Here is a 15,839-nt window from a genome sequence, read left to right on the forward strand (position 1 = left end):
TCTGGGACAGGAATCTATCCCTCCAGCATATCCTGTTTATTGTGGTGACAAGGTTTAGGTCCCTAGAGTGTGTAGCTTGGAGGGATTGGGATTTCTTTAGGTGTAGCATGTCCAACAGCTCTGGATTTGACATAGCTTTATATGTTAGGCAGAGATCACCTCGGAGTAGGCGATATGCTACAGAGTAAAGCTGGAGTTTTTTGAGACAGTCAGTGAAGGCCATTTGTTTGAGGCCAGTAATCCTCTTTGTGAGGTACTTCTATGACCTTTCCAGCTGCTGCAGATGTCTTGTGAGGTACATTTCAAAAGGGGCGTTGTAATCTATAATGGGTCTAATGAGTGTCGAGTAGAGGGGAACAATAGGTTCATAGGTAGGTACTAGGCTATCGGCCCTGGGGCCTATACAAGCCCAGCCAAAAAGGTACCCTGGCTTTTGCCACCCAAGAAAATTATTTTCCTGTGCCACAGTTGAGCAGAGCCACAGAGGTGATCTCTGGGGTGAATTTCCTATTTCCCATCCAATCATCAAGATTTTTTTTGAAGAGTGCTAATGAGGAGCTTTGTTTGATATAGATAGGTAGTTTATTCCAGAGTATGGGAAGTCTGTGGGACAGGAATCTATCCCTCCGGCATGTTCTGTTTATTGTGGTGACAAGGTTTACGTCCCTAGAGCATGTAGCTTAGAGGGATTGGGATTTCTTTAAGTGGAGCATGTCCAACAGCTCTGGGTTTGGCATAGCTTTGTATGTTAGGCAGAGATCACCTCTGAGTAGGCGATATGCGACGGAGTAAAGCTGGAGTTTTTTGAGACGGTCTGCGTAGGGCATCTGTTTGAGGCCTGTAATCCTCTTTGCGATGTATTTCTGTGGCCTTTCCAGTTGTTGTAGATGTCTTGTGAGGTACATACCAAAAGGGGCATTGTACTCTATAATGGGTCTAATGAGTGATGAGTAGAGGGAACAATGACCTCTTTTTTTCTGGATGAGAAACCTTTTGTGATGAGGTGTGCTACATAGAAGGATTTCCTGACTACTGTGGCGATGTGATTATCAAAGGAGAGGCTACTGTCCACCTGTGTCCCAAGGTCTCTTATCACACTTTCGGTGTTAAGTATACTACCGCCTATGTTGTAGTTCATGGGTACAGAGTTTTTACCAAAGGGGATGACAATGCACTTTTTGGCAATGAGCTTGAGGCCATGGCTTTGACACCAGGCATCTGTCTCAGTGAGGCCCTTTTGTAGGATGTCCACATCATTAGCAGTTTCGATTATGGCTCCTAGTTTGCAGTCATCTGCGAACTTCATTAGCCAAAGACCTTCTGTGTTAGCCTGTATTTCAGAGAAGTAGATACCAAACAGGAGAGGACCCAGGACTGAACCCTGTGGTACTCCACTTGTCACTGGTCTGAAGTCGGATTTGGAGTCTGCTACTTTCACAGTGTGGGTTCTGTCAGTGAGCCAGTTGGCAACCCATCTTGTGACATAGGGATTTTTACCTAGTTTAGTGAGTTTATCTATAATTCCAGAGTAGGGGATGGTGTCAAAAGCCTTGGCAAGATCTAGATAGGCTGTGTGAACCACCTAACCCTTGTCTACGGCTTTGGTGACTGCTTCAAAGAAGTCTATCAGGTTTAGGAGACATGATCTGCCTTTTACAAACCCGAACTGGGTGGGGTCCAGTGTTTGGAGATTACCAATGTCTTTGTTTATAAGTTCCATGATGCTATGTTCCATGGCCTTGCAGACCAGGCTCGTCAGACTAATGGGGCGGTAGTTCCTGGGGTCCGTGGTGCTCCCCCCTTGTGGAGTGGGATAACCATTGCTGTGTGCCATTCAGCAGGCACGAAGCCTGAGGTGAGACCTCTTTTTCCCTGGATGAGAGCCCTTTTGTGATGTGGTGTGCCATGTAGAAGGACTTCCTGACTACTGTGGCGATATGACTATCAAAGGAAAAACTACTGTCCACCTGGGTTCCAAGGTCTCTTATCACACATTCGGTGTTAAGTAGATTGCTGCCTATGTAGTAGTTCATGGGTACAGAGTTATTACCAAATTGGATGACACTGCACTTCTTGGCACTGAGCTTGAGGCCATGGCTCTGACACCAGGCATCTGTATCAGCGAGGCCCTTCTGTAGGATGTTCACATCATTTCGGGACTTGACTATGGCTCCTAGTATGCAGTCATCTACAAACTTCATTAGCCAGAGGCCTTCTGTGTTAGCCTGTACTTTAGACAAGTAGATACCAAACAGGAGAGGTCCCAGGACTGAACCCTGTGGTACTCCACTTGTCACTGGTTTTAGGTCAGATTTGGAGTATGCAACTTTTACAGTGTGGGTTCTGTCAGTGAGCCAGTTGGCAACCCATCTTGTGATGTAGGGATTTATAGTTTAGTTAGTTTAGCTATAATTCCAGAATGGTGGATGGTGTCGAAAGCCTTGGCGAGGTTAAGATAGCCTGTGTGAACCACATTACCCTCATCTACGGCTTTGGTGACTGCCTCAAAGAAGTCAATCAGGCTCAGGATGCATGATCTGCCTTTCACAAACCCGAACTGGGTGGCATCCAGAGTTTGGAGGTTACCAATGTCTTTGTTTATGAGTTCCATGATGATACGTTATGTGGCCTTGCAGACCAGGCTCGTCAGGCTAATAGGGCGATAGTTCCTGGGATCAGTGGTGGCTCCCCTTTTGTGGAGTGGGATAACTGTTGCTGTGCACCATTCAGTGGGCACAAAGCCTGATGCGAGGCTATTATTGAACATGGTGCTTAAGTGGGGAGCCAGTTCATTCTGAAGTACGTGTAAAACGCAGCCTGGGATGTTGTCCGGTCCCATAGATGCTGTGTTTTCGGCTTTAGAGAGTGCAGCTTTTACCTGCATAGTTGTGATAACAGGGAGTCTGCATTCTTCCTGTATAGATATGGACCCTTTAGGGGGTGAGGGGGAGTAAAGTTAGCACTGAACCTATCTGCTAGGATGTTGGCAGTATCAGTTGGTTCTGTAATTTTCATGCCGTTGTGCTCTAACTCAGAGCAGATCTGGGTGTTGCCATCGAGATTCTTGACATTGCTACAGAATGCTTTGTGGTTGTCCTTAGAATTAGTGGTGATTTTGTTTTTGTAGCTAGCTTTGGAGGATCTTATAAGGGATCTCAGCTTCTTACTGAGGCTGACCAGGGAATTCCTCCACTCATGGGATTTTACTCTCTTTTGCAACAGTTTCTGCCTTCTGTTGTACAGTTTGTTTATGGCAGGGGACCACCAGATTGGCTTCCTTTTTTGGAGGATAGCTTCTTGGTTCTGTTTGGGATAGCATGATCCATGCACTCGTGTAAGTGCTTATAGAGTGCATTTGTGTAAGATTCAGCAGTTGTAACTGTATTGTCCATCTGCATGGATGTCATGAAGTTCACCACTTTTGTCTTAAGAAGCATGAAGTTGGCTTTGGAGAAATTTCTTACCATGGTTTCCTTAATGGGGGGTGGGGGAGGAATGTGGATATCAAGTGTGATTAGCTTATGGTCGGATCGGACCAACGAAGAGTTGACTTCAGGTGTGGAACACCGGTCACTCATGTTGGTAATGACTAGGTCTAGGATATTGTTGCCCCTGGTGGGGGTGTGGATAAGTTGATCCAGGGCATTGGAGTTTATGAATTCCAGAAAGCGTTGAGCTAAAGAGTTGGTACACGAGTAGTTTTCCCAGTTAATGGTGGGGTAGTTGAAGTCGCCCATTATTAGGGTGTTTGGTTGAACCCTAATATTTTCCAGTACATCAAGAAAAGAGGAGTGGGAATCCTGGGGCATGGTGGGGGATCTGTAGCAAGCTACAATTTGGATTGCAGTTTTGCCCAAAGTTAGTTGCACTTGGATAACTTTGGATGCATTATGCTGAGCAACAAGCCTGGAGGTGTGGATATCCTTAATGAATATGGACACACCTCCACCTTTGGTGTTTCAGTCCAGGTTACATGGCTGAAAAGTGTGGTATGAGTTATAGCCTGGTAGTGCAGGGGTGCTCTCTGGAGCCTTGAACCAGGTCTCAGTCACTGCACAGATATTGATGTTCTCCATTTTAAGGAGTGCCTTGAGTGAGTGCATTTTGAGATTTAGACTTCTAGCATTGAATCGCATTACCCTCAGTTTTTGTTTGCCAGTTCCTGTTACAGTGGTGAATTCGTCATTTGAACCTTGCCTAAAAAAGGCATTATATGGGCGGCAAGAGCCTTAGCCAGTATCTGGAATCCTAGGGGCGACAGGTGCAGGCCATCTGTGGCAAAGGATTGTCGTCTGTCGACCATGTCATCCCAAGCAGACAGATACTGGATCCCCTTAGAATGACACCAGAAGCTTAGCCATGCTGAATTTATGCTGAACCCCCACCCATATTTAATGCGGGATCTAATAAGAGCAATATACAGGGGGACCAGTACCTTACTGTCTTTCCTGCTAATTGTTCTAAAGATGTCTTTCATGATTTCACAGCAAAACTGGTTTAATAACAATGCTTTTTTCTAAGTTTCTGCATTTATTTCAAATAAACTCCAATTCTCATACTGGACTGGGTATCCTGGGAATAAATTTTAGGCGGCAAAATCATACTGTACCTCTAAACGTGTTTGCTCAAGAATTCTGGATAAAGACAAAAATAATGAGGGGACAAAAGCTGAAAACCAGGAATCATTTTTAAATGTTATTCTAATTCACTTAAACAGTTAATAGAATAACAGGTTTTGCATCAACATGTGTTTTCTAAACAATAAGAAGTACAATGAAACTCTAATGTTTGGTATTATTTGACTGTAATCCTCAGTAACTTACAAACACATCAAAGATTTTATGAGGACATGGCAAAATATGGGGAAAAATTAGACATATTCTGCAAAAATCTGGACACTTGGTATTGCGGGCATTCATTCAATACTAGCTCTGCTGGCTTTCAGTTTTATTCATTTAATGCCAGAAAGATCAGCACTTAATGAGCAAAGTAAGTGGTTTAATGAGTCAACTGCACTTATATTTACAATATTCCATAGATCCTCTACAAACACAACTGCAGCCAGTAAAAAAAAAGTATGCAAGACATTCTCCTCACCCCCATGCATACAGTAAACAACTCTGGGCTCTTAAAGAGCGCTATGCCTTTTTATAACTTTTACCCTCCCAACAAGCAGATCACTAGTCAGTCCCCCCCTCTATGCAGCAAACAATTAATGAAAATAAAAAAATTGTAGGAAAGGCTTAAAAATTAATGAAAATAAAAGATTTGCAGGAAAGGCTTAATATCTGTGGCAGCAGCTGTGTAAAGGGCATGAAGAGTTGTTAAGTACAAGTCCAAGGGTGCCTAGGAAGTGTTATTTTGCATCTAACACCTTGTTAGTTTGAATATTAGCAACTAGCAATGGACAACATTCCTATTTGGGGAGGGAAGGATTGCACTCCTTCAAAACATATAAATGTAAGAAGACTGTTTTTACAATATGTGCATTTATTTGTATTTGTTTACTGGGAAAGTTTGAATGGGAATGGAACCCCTTTTCAGTAGAGGCTTGGGCAGAAAAGCTCCAGAGTTACAATAACACATGAAACGGAGTCATAAAAACAGAAACATAAAGTAGTAAATGAAATAAAATCATAAAACAAGTGCATAAATCTATGGCACTTACTGAAGGAACCTTGTTCATTTCAATTCTGTTTACCTGCTGAGTAAAAAAGAAGAATATAAAGGTGAAGCCACCTTCTAAAGAAGGATAGTCATTTTGTAGTAATGAATGTTAGAAAGTGTATTTGAAAGAGCATAGTCTTAACAGCGATTTGCTACCATCGTCAGTGACTACATGTGCTTTATAGTACATATAACATATTCTTGACAATGTCCCTGGCAAGAACACCCCCATCACTGCATGGGGTCTGTTATGCCCTTCCCTGAAGTGTACCTGCTCCCAAACACATGCCTATGAGAGTTACTGTCACAAGCTTGGGGGAGCCACATTCTTTTCCCCAGCCTATACCCTCTGGCTGATAGAGAACTGCTGCTCCGACTTAGGAATGAGCAAGGTGGCATAAGCCCCTCACTCTCATCCTCCCACTCCTGGCTTGTCTAGTATACAGGCTGCTATCTGAACTTAACTCATCTGGGCCACAGAGCCAAAAAAGTTCTTGTCATAGTACCATATGAAGACTGAGCTGAGAAAGCAGTGCACCTAAATTCCAAACTAAGTGGATGGAATAAACTGAAGCCAATTGTGAGCAGTGTAACTGTTTATTCTCTTGCATTTTATTCTGTGCTATCACAGGGACTAGTTTTGCATATCACCACTACAGTGTTGACACATTACCCACCCGGTGTGTAGGCAGTCACAGCTGCAGCTGTACTTATTATCATGACTACCTAAGTCTGTGCTGTTGCAGATAGATGTCATTCAATCAGTATATTTTTGTGGACAGTAATCCTCTTTGAATAAAGCCACATCATTTTGGATTCCCTTCTTTTGTATGTACTACTAATATTTACTCAACTGTTAAAACATAGCACTCTTCTGGTTGACTGAATGTATGCATTACATAACCTTCTGTGTTTCAGACCAAATAACACAGAGCAGAATGTGCTTTAGCTGTTGTACTGTATAATTTTGGGAGGATTTATAGTCCTGCTGCTTCCTCTCCTACCCAATTTTAAGGAACTGTTGCACTTGATATGCACTGCTGCATTTCTGATTCTGCTTCAGATTTAACTTTCAGCTATGAAGAAAGTTGCGTGGCAGGGGTGGCCACTGTTTATGAGCTTGTCTGTAAGTAGCAGTCTCTTTTAAACAACAACCTCAAAACTGAAATGATGGGGGGGGGGGTGTCAGAAAGTAAAATGAGTGTTTAGGCACATCAGGAAGTTGTAAGTGTAATCACTTTCTCCTTATTTTTCTTTTCTATGGAATTTCACCCCATTTTCAAGGAAACCATCAAAATAACAAATGCTGGTGCTCTAAACTGTGGATTGTAAGATTCTTCTTCCCTTTAGCTTTCAGCATCCTGTGCCATCCTGTACAAGCTTTTTCCTCAGAAATCTTCTTCTAGTGACTGTTTCCATTACCAGACGATAGTCTAACCTTTCAGTCTATTTAAAATGTACAACCATTTTGGTTTGCCATACACTTTCTGTACATCTAATAACAGAAGTGTACAGAAAGAGTAACAAAAAATGTAGGTGGATGAGACAAAGAACTTTTAATAATACAATCCTGGGTGTTTTTTGCATTTGGTGAGTCTATATTGATCCAGATGGATAAGCCCAGAGAGAATGGCTTGAAGCCTTTTAGTCAGTATTGTTAGGCTCCATATTAATCTTGGGGTAAGTACACATGGCATAGAAAGAGAAAAGTTTCATTAATCATATACCTCATTTTCACCAAACAATCTCTGTCATGCCCAGCATTAGATATGTCATACGTATTATTCAAGGAAGACCAGGATTAGTACTAATACCTCACATGTCTTTCTACATAGGTGACTGGGTACCATAACACATGCAAATACTTACATTCCCAGGAGCTTCCATTCCGAATTCAAGAACTGAGTTTCCTGCTAGAGGAGTTATTTTCTTATCCATCTCTCCCCACACATATTCACTTCCATTGGTAGCAGATGCTACAAATATTTGAATTCAATAATTTGATCATGATTTATTTTGTAACCGCAATAAAGAATTAACTTTAATATTATTAATTAAAAGATTGTTATAGTACCAAAGGAAAGTTCATCATTAATTTTAAGGGTTCAGACTCCTAGGCAGTGAAACATTTCCCCATGACTATAGTAGCATGCAGGATGCCCAACATATATGTGACTAAGAGAAAAGCCATTCTCACTGTATACAGTCAATGGTTGTCAATCTAAGTACAAGTGGAGAGTCTAAGTACTCCATTGGGTGCTTGCTGATTCCCCACTGAGCTCCCATCATGTAGGACCCACTATGAACAAGAAAAGTTTACAGGTAAATCATTGCACATTCAATCGTAAGTGAACTGGGACATCTGTAAGGCAGTTACAGGTGCTAGAGAGGTAAGATGACATTGCTGTTAGACAGTCTAGGAGTCCTTTCCCCTCAAGTATAAATAAGCACTTGCTATATAATCAGAGCAATGTACTGTATGGAGATACTTGTTAAAGAATGTAAACAGTCTTTTGGCTTTTCCTGGTTAGGGGTCGCCACAGTGGATCTCTGGTCTGCTTATGATTGACCGTGGATTTTTATGGTATTGAGTTGCAAGCCTGGCACCCAACCTTCAGAGAAGGCAAACATTCAGGTACCTACCTACATGTCTTTTAATGTTCCATCACTCACGGGGAGGACATGCAGACTCCACACATAAGGCACTCCAGCTGAGAATTGAACTGGAAATCCTCTTACTGTGAGGTGACAATGCTAAACACTGCACCACCATGGTGGGTTAAAGAATGTGATGCAAAGAAAATACTGACAGAGTATCAGTATGACATTACTTATCCTTTAAACGACAGGAGCCACTGATGTGATCGGTGCTGTAACAGGGATAACTGTAATAATTAGCAATACATTTCCATTAAAGCTTATAAAAATAATATTACTGGGTGCAAGTCCAGTGAAGTGTATATTACACTAAATCCTTCTATCCTGTGATGTTTGCTTTGCCAGATTTCTCCTTAATGTTGAAAACACAATCAACAATTTCTGATTGTAATTATAGATAACTACAACTGCAGCAGTACATCCAGCCCACTGTGTTCATGTCATTGTCATAGCAGCTGAATTAATGTCATTGAGAGCTCATGCACATAGAGGCTCATTCTTAATGGAAAATATGAGGCCTTCAGGCTTCATAGTTGTTTAATGCACATGCCCCCTCAGTGAAATAATGCCATTGTAATATACAATGTATGGTAGTTCCTCAGCAGGTAGTAAGTCTGTATTACCAGAAAGTGGACTACTTCCTGAGCAGTGCATCTACTTAAGCAGCACTAAAATTTGAAACACTGGGCATGGGAGTACTCCTGTATATCTGTGTTGCACAGTGATGAGTTAGCCATATTTTAATCAGGTAGCAATGCTTTTAAAACGTAAACAATCTAGTTGTAAAGCAGTTCAATTGGTATCTGGCAGAAATCTCACTTATCTTTGTAATTTTTGATGAAAAGAATATTTGTTACCAGTCATGCAGGCAATCCTGTCTCATCCTAAATACTCAGACAGCAGTTACAGGATCCACAGTTAATTGATGTGATTGGGAATTAACTGATGTGATTGGGAAATAACTGCCATACTAAAGGGAATGGTGAAAGGTAGAGACAATGCAGTCAGAATGAAACTATAGAAATACCGATGAAGTAATAATACTGTAGAACAGTTGATGTGTTATTGAAACTCGTCTTTTTTAGATTCTGTGTATTTTTTTTGAATGCAGAGCTATCAAATCAGTATACAAATAAGCTAGTGTCAGAAGGAACACAGACACATTGAAAAAACACTCAAACTAGTGACCACCAAGGAAGCCAAGGAAATAAACCAACAATCCTTTATTCGAGCGCTTTCGTCTCCTGGTAGAAAACTTCATCAGAAAATGATTTTCTGATGAAGTTTTCTACCAGGAGATGAAAGCGCTCAAATAAAGGATTGTTGGTGTATTTCCTTGGCTTCCATAGTATCAGAAGGAAGGAAAGTATTATGAGATAATGCCATCCCTTTCACACACACAGAGACACACATATGCACAAACTCACAGGTCCCTAGTACAAAAGGTAGAGTTTCCAAAGAAAAGAACCTTGGACAATTATATGTATAGTAATTTAGATAACCAGTATTATTCATCCACTTCTTCCTCCATGTGTTTCTATCTAGCTTCAGATAAATGGTAACATTTTAATGTGCTACAATTACTGAGAATATAGAAAGAAGGAGAAGAAGCAGCAATGAGTTCCAGTGTAGTGATTATGTTAATAATCAATGTTTTAAGGAGTTAAATGTTTGTGATGCCAATAGGAGTATATCTGTGGGGACATACATCACTCTAAGTTTCCAAAGGCTACAACAGGCATTGTTGTGTATTATTCCCACATTGTAATCTGCTTAACCTCCCATAAACTAACAAGAAACCCTTATTTTTCTGCTGTGTAATTTTGTTATTAATGGTACTGTGGCACTAGAACATAGTTGCATTGAACGCTGGATGAGGATCAGGGCACAAAGTGATATGAACAAACAAGTCAGATAGAGTAAACTATTACTCTTTTTTATATTTGCCTATAACTTGGAATTAGGTGTCACAGAACAACTTTTATCAAACAGTCAAGATCTTATGCTTACTATTCTATCTCCATCATCATTTCTGTTCTACAAGTGCATTAATACAGTTTAATTGATGAAGCCTGCACATAGGTTCATAGGTTCATAGATTAGTACTAAGCTAACTGCCCTTGCGAGCCATTTTAAGCCTAGCCAATTGTCCCTTGTGAGACTCAAACCCTGCACCTTATGTTTGCAAGGCAAACACCTTAACCATTAGGCCACCCTCCCAACCCATGTTGTTTTTACTGTCCCTCCAATCTGTTATCACGGAATGACATGGATTTGTAAAGACACAAGGCAATGTGGCTTTTAAGCAGTGCCCAAAATGATGGATGCAAGCATGTAAAATTAATTGAAATTTTCATCTTGCATCAGTTAAGCTATAACATGTCATTACTAAGTATTACAGAGTTAACACTTTTAAATGAATCAAAAACATGTATTGTTTATTTATTCTAAGCAGTGTGCCAAATTATATCTAAAATATGTAAAATAAAGTGAAATATTAATTTTCAATATATTTTGCAATAAATTGGGATCAGGTATCGGAGTAAAGCCTTTGCAAGACATCTATGGCTACGTTGTTGTTTTTTGCTTCTCTGTGATCTTCATTTTTTAACAAACTATTAGTGTGGATCAGTGACTACAGCCCCTGCATGCTGTAATTTACTGCCCCAAACTGGGTATCACAAAACAGCGTTTGATAAAGAATCAAGGCTATATTGTTGTATGTTGCTTCTAAGGAATGAACCCAATTATATATTTTTCTATTTGGCAATAGTCAGATTAGCATATATCAAAGAATCAAAATCATGTTGCTGTTATGTTTCTTTTACATAAACAGTGCACTAAATGATATCTGAAGATGCATACAAAGTGCAACATTCTTCTTGCTTGTATTTGACCATTAAATGTTATTATCGAGGAGTAGCACTTGTCAAACAATTAAAGCCTTGTTGAATGTTGCTTCTCAATGATCATGTTTTTTTCATTAGTGCATTAGCATAAGCACAGTACAATTAATACAGCTTCTACATGCTGCATTCTGTACCCTCCCCTAACCTCATATCATTGAATAGTGCTAGTCAACTATTCAAAGCCATGTTGCTGAATGTTACTTCTCAGTGATCACATTTGCATACTAGTGCATACTAGTGCATTAGAACTAGCTTTTGAATGTTGCATTGCACTGCTGAATGGCAAATGGATAACAGACAGTAGTGTTAGTCAAACATTCAAGACTATATTGCTGTATATAAATGTTGCTTAGACCATATCATATTTTCACCTCTGCCATCCCATCACTCCATTGCACTCTAATACAGCACTACTTACTAGTGATCTATAAGCCAGCATTCAGCACTGACAAATACTTGTTTTTCTTGCTCACTGAGTACTGTAACATTATCAGGTTACAACAGTGCTAGGGTAAATGTGAAGCCTTTTACATGTTTCAGATTGTCTGTTTTTAATTAATGAGAACAGCCTGTATTGACATAGAGTACCAGTATATGTTATACCAGTAGAGCATGCAGTATTCCCTCATCTTTGGCAAGTTCCTTGGTTGCAGAATACTGCAACGCTGTAAGCACCTATGGAAGATGCACTGCCTAGTCAACATAAAACTCACATGCTCCTTACTCAAAATCCATCTTCTGCATTGAAACCCATTGTAAAGTTATAGGGAATGCAGCTTTGCATAATTACGTGCTGTCAGAACTCAGCACAAGTGAGCATGGTCCATGCTTTAATCTGTAAATTTAATCTAGTAAAGCAGGTAGACAGTTTACAAAACTTTGCAGGTTTGAAATGCTTATTGACCATTTGAGTATGCGATTATCTAAATACAACATACAAAGCATGAAAGTATAAATTATCTAGTTTATGGATGTTCATAACCATTTTAAATACTGTTGTGACACACTTTTCAGTTAGGGTATACAGGTTTGGAAGCTCTGTACCACCACATAAGTTGCATTATTAAATCTGTTAAAGGGAATAGATAATGCACGATACCATTGGCTTTCCTTTTAGGAACTATGTTTAGGAGAAAGAGATCAATCACATGGGATTAATGTCTGGTGTATTTTTACAGCAGAGCTGCCTCATAGCTCATGCCATATGACAGGAATCACCACATGTCTGATCCATTAAAAGAGTTGCTGGAAGCCACAGCAGTTGACCACAGAAAGTTGAAAATATGAGTCACGTGAGGGTCTGCATACCCTTATCTTTGCAGAATTGCATGTAGTGATATTTAAAAACTTGTCCCTGTGACACAAAATGGATGGAACCAAAGGTATAAACTAGAAAACATGCATGGAATAGCATTCAAATTATCAGACTATAAAGTTTACTTTGAAAGTTTTAAGTAATATAATTAATAAAATATGTAGTATAATTTACAGAAGTAGAAAGAGTTGTGTACTGTAAAAGTAGAATGCTTATGCCTGCTGATACAAACAATTTTTGTCACTAAAACACTGCCTTCCCAGTGTGTTTCATTACCCATTCAAGTGAAATGACTTATGACTGAAATAAAAGGAAAGTTGCATATATGTCTATTCACAAAGCATACTGAGTAATAATTTACCGTTAAAGTTTTACTTTCTGTAATCTGCTATAAACATTCTGCCATACGTGGTCACTCTCAGATGCTGTTCTTTCTAAGATCATTATGAGGTTTTCAGACTGAAGAATTTTAACTCTCCAGTTTGTTTAAAATTGTAGCATCCTACAGGACCTAGTTTTATAGCAGTGTCATTGGGCCACTAATGCAGGTAATATGGAAATGAATTAATTTTTGTACTTACCTAACATGTCTACGGCAACAGCTACTAGCTCTGATGTTCTGTAGCAGATGGGAATCCCACTCTTCAGGCAAAACACTCTACAGAGTCCAATCCCTAAAAGAATGAAAAATCAATTATTTCAAAATGTGAAATTGATAATACCTCTAAAGGCAAAGTGCATACTATTTAAAATGTGTGGATAAATCCATCAATCAGTATTACCATTTTCTCACAGTCACTCCATGCATTACTGCCATCTTCAACAAATGTGACATAACAACACAGATATTTACTTGCATTCACTGGGTCAGTCCCACAAGGCATGGGCTTATTTTCAGCAGAGACCTAAAGTCGTCTTTTCAGTTTCATTGTCTTTTTTTTTTAATAAGTGCTGTGAAATGCATTTATTTGCATTTATTTATCCTTTGTTGATCAGGTGAGTCCTACTAGGCTAGTAGCATCTTTTCAAGGAGACCTGAAGTGGTATTTATACTATTAAGGGAAATTTAGCTATGGCATCTGGTAACTTCCCCTACTCTTTTCAATAGGTGCCATGGGATCTTTAATATCCTTCTCAGCTATCACCAACTCAGGCAGATGGGGCCTTGGTTTAACATCTCATCCGAAGGACAACACATTCAGGAGTGCAGCATCCCCTTATGGTGCACTGCAGTGAGTGCAGCACCCTCCCTTATGTTGCACTACAGTGAGTACAGCATCCCCCTTACATTGCACTGCAGTGAGTGCAGCATCATCCTTACGTTGCACTGCAGTGTCAATAATCAATCTACCTGGTGTGGGACAGGCAAGTGTGCTACCTGCTGAGCCACTGACACTGCATCTTTTACTCCTCCCCAAACTACAACTAATTCAGACAGATGGATCTTGGTTTAAAATACCATCCAAAGAATGGCACTTTGGGAGTGCAGTGCTCCCAGTAATGCACTATGGTGTCAGTACTGGAACATGAATCGGAATGTCTGGTGTGGGGCAGGAACCCAAAGCCTTCTAATCTTCCCACATTCAAAGGGGAGTGTGCTATCACTTGAGCCACTCACACTGTAGAGTAAAAGGTTTACAAAAAATGCAGATACTGGCAAGCTTATTAATTTCTTCTAGTAATATCAATTGATCTGTAGTATTAATCTCTTTATTTGGTATTCTGGAAGGCTTAGGTACCACCTGTAGAGCTCAGCCACCAGCTAAAAACACTGACAGTAGCTGCATCTTCAGGCATTGTGCTATTGTAATAAGATTTCTTTAAGAAACAGGTGTTGGGGATTCACAGAAATTCATTGGCTTTAACCTGCATGCAACTGCAAAAGACAAAAAAGAATCTATAATCGACAGCTGGTTCCAGTGTTCAGAGCAAATCAATGTGTTAAGGACTCAAAGTGGAACTCATTAATGCTGCTTCTAGATCCAGATCACCTGTCATATGCTACTGTAGAACACATAATAACAATCAAAATAAAAATAAATACATGAGGCTGAATAAAGCAACAGAATCAAAAATGAAACAAATGTGACTATGACTTTTTTCATCATTTATTGAGTGTTCAAAATAGCAAACAGATGACAGGAGACTGACAGAAGCACCTTCCGGTCTTCTCCGCTCTTCTTTCTGTACTGACTTATCATTATGAAATTCCAGAATAATGAGATATGGGCCTGCTTGTAAAGCTATTCTTACACTCCAATTTGCCAGTGTTAGGTCATCGTACATCAACCTCTAGATAAATTAGCCTCAGATCTTCAAAATGCTTTTAAAATGCTAATACAGAAAGTGCTTTACCAGAGCTAAACAGCATCTATGTGAGTGCAATTAGCATACAGTGGAAGCCCATTACTGTATTGCCTAATGACTGCTGCACTTGGAAGTTGCATCTGTAGCCACAGGCATAGCCACAGATAAACCATTTATGTCACATAGTGTACTTGCTAAAATAATTTATTTAGTTTACGAAATGAAATGTGCTAGAAGTGAATTTTAATGTGAATATTTATCATGGTTTATGGCTATATATTTTGTCAAATGGCTTTTTTTTCAGAATGCCTAGTTTGCCTAAGAAATATGGAGATGGTAACAAACAGCCTGTGTGATAAACAATGGGAATAGGGAAGACAGCAGGGGGGAGACAAACAAACATAAAACATAAAATGCAGACAGAGACAAGTGACGGTATGGACACAAAAAGTGAGGACAACAGTGACGGGATGCAGACATACAAAAGGAGGACAACTGCTGATGGGAAAGAGTGGAAACTAATAGAAAACAGCAAGAAAACAAATATGCACAAAACTTGTATACAGTTCTTACTGTGAACTGCTGTCTCACTCTTACCAGCATTTGCCTCCCACTAGCAGAAAAAGTGAGGGTGCACCTCCACAGGTCACAGTAGTGAGGAGTGCACTGCTTGTCTCAGTCACTGGTCACCCACTGCTCTGGCAAGCTGGTAGTAGGCATCAACCTTGTATACCATTGTAATGGTACAACATGTGTCCTGATAGTCTCTGTGTAGTAAATGCAAAAACATCTTTATTTCCTTGTGCACCAGGCAGAAACCATGCTGAATCCAGCACCCAATGAGGCATGTCTATGCAATTAGGCACATTGTAGACAAACATGGTAGCTCCATGTGAAAGATAGCATGTTATGATCACTATGTAATGCTCATTCTCAGGCAGGAAGAATGCACTACCAAAAACAGCTCTAGTGTAGATTGATGG

The 15,839-nt window shown here is 39.9% G+C and overlaps 1 protein-coding gene across 1 annotated transcript in view; it reads right to left on the minus strand.

Moving 5' to 3' along the window:
* Positions 1–15,839, minus strand: part of SLC45A4 (solute carrier family 45 member 4) — a 1,160,736-nt gene that overhangs the window by 893,546 nt on the left and 251,351 nt on the right. The window contains exon 2 of the mRNA XM_044067266.1: positions 13,131–13,223. The gene's annotated coding sequence lies outside the window, so the exon portion shown is untranslated. The remainder of the gene's footprint in view (positions 1–13,130; positions 13,224–15,839) is intronic.

The sequence above is a fragment of the Protopterus annectens genome, chromosome 3.part1 (genome assembly GCF_019279795.1).
Source record: "Protopterus annectens isolate FY-2018-M chromosome 3.part1, PAN1.0, whole genome shotgun sequence".
Taxonomy (NCBI): Eukaryota; Metazoa; Chordata; order Ceratodontiformes; family Protopteridae; genus Protopterus; species Protopterus annectens.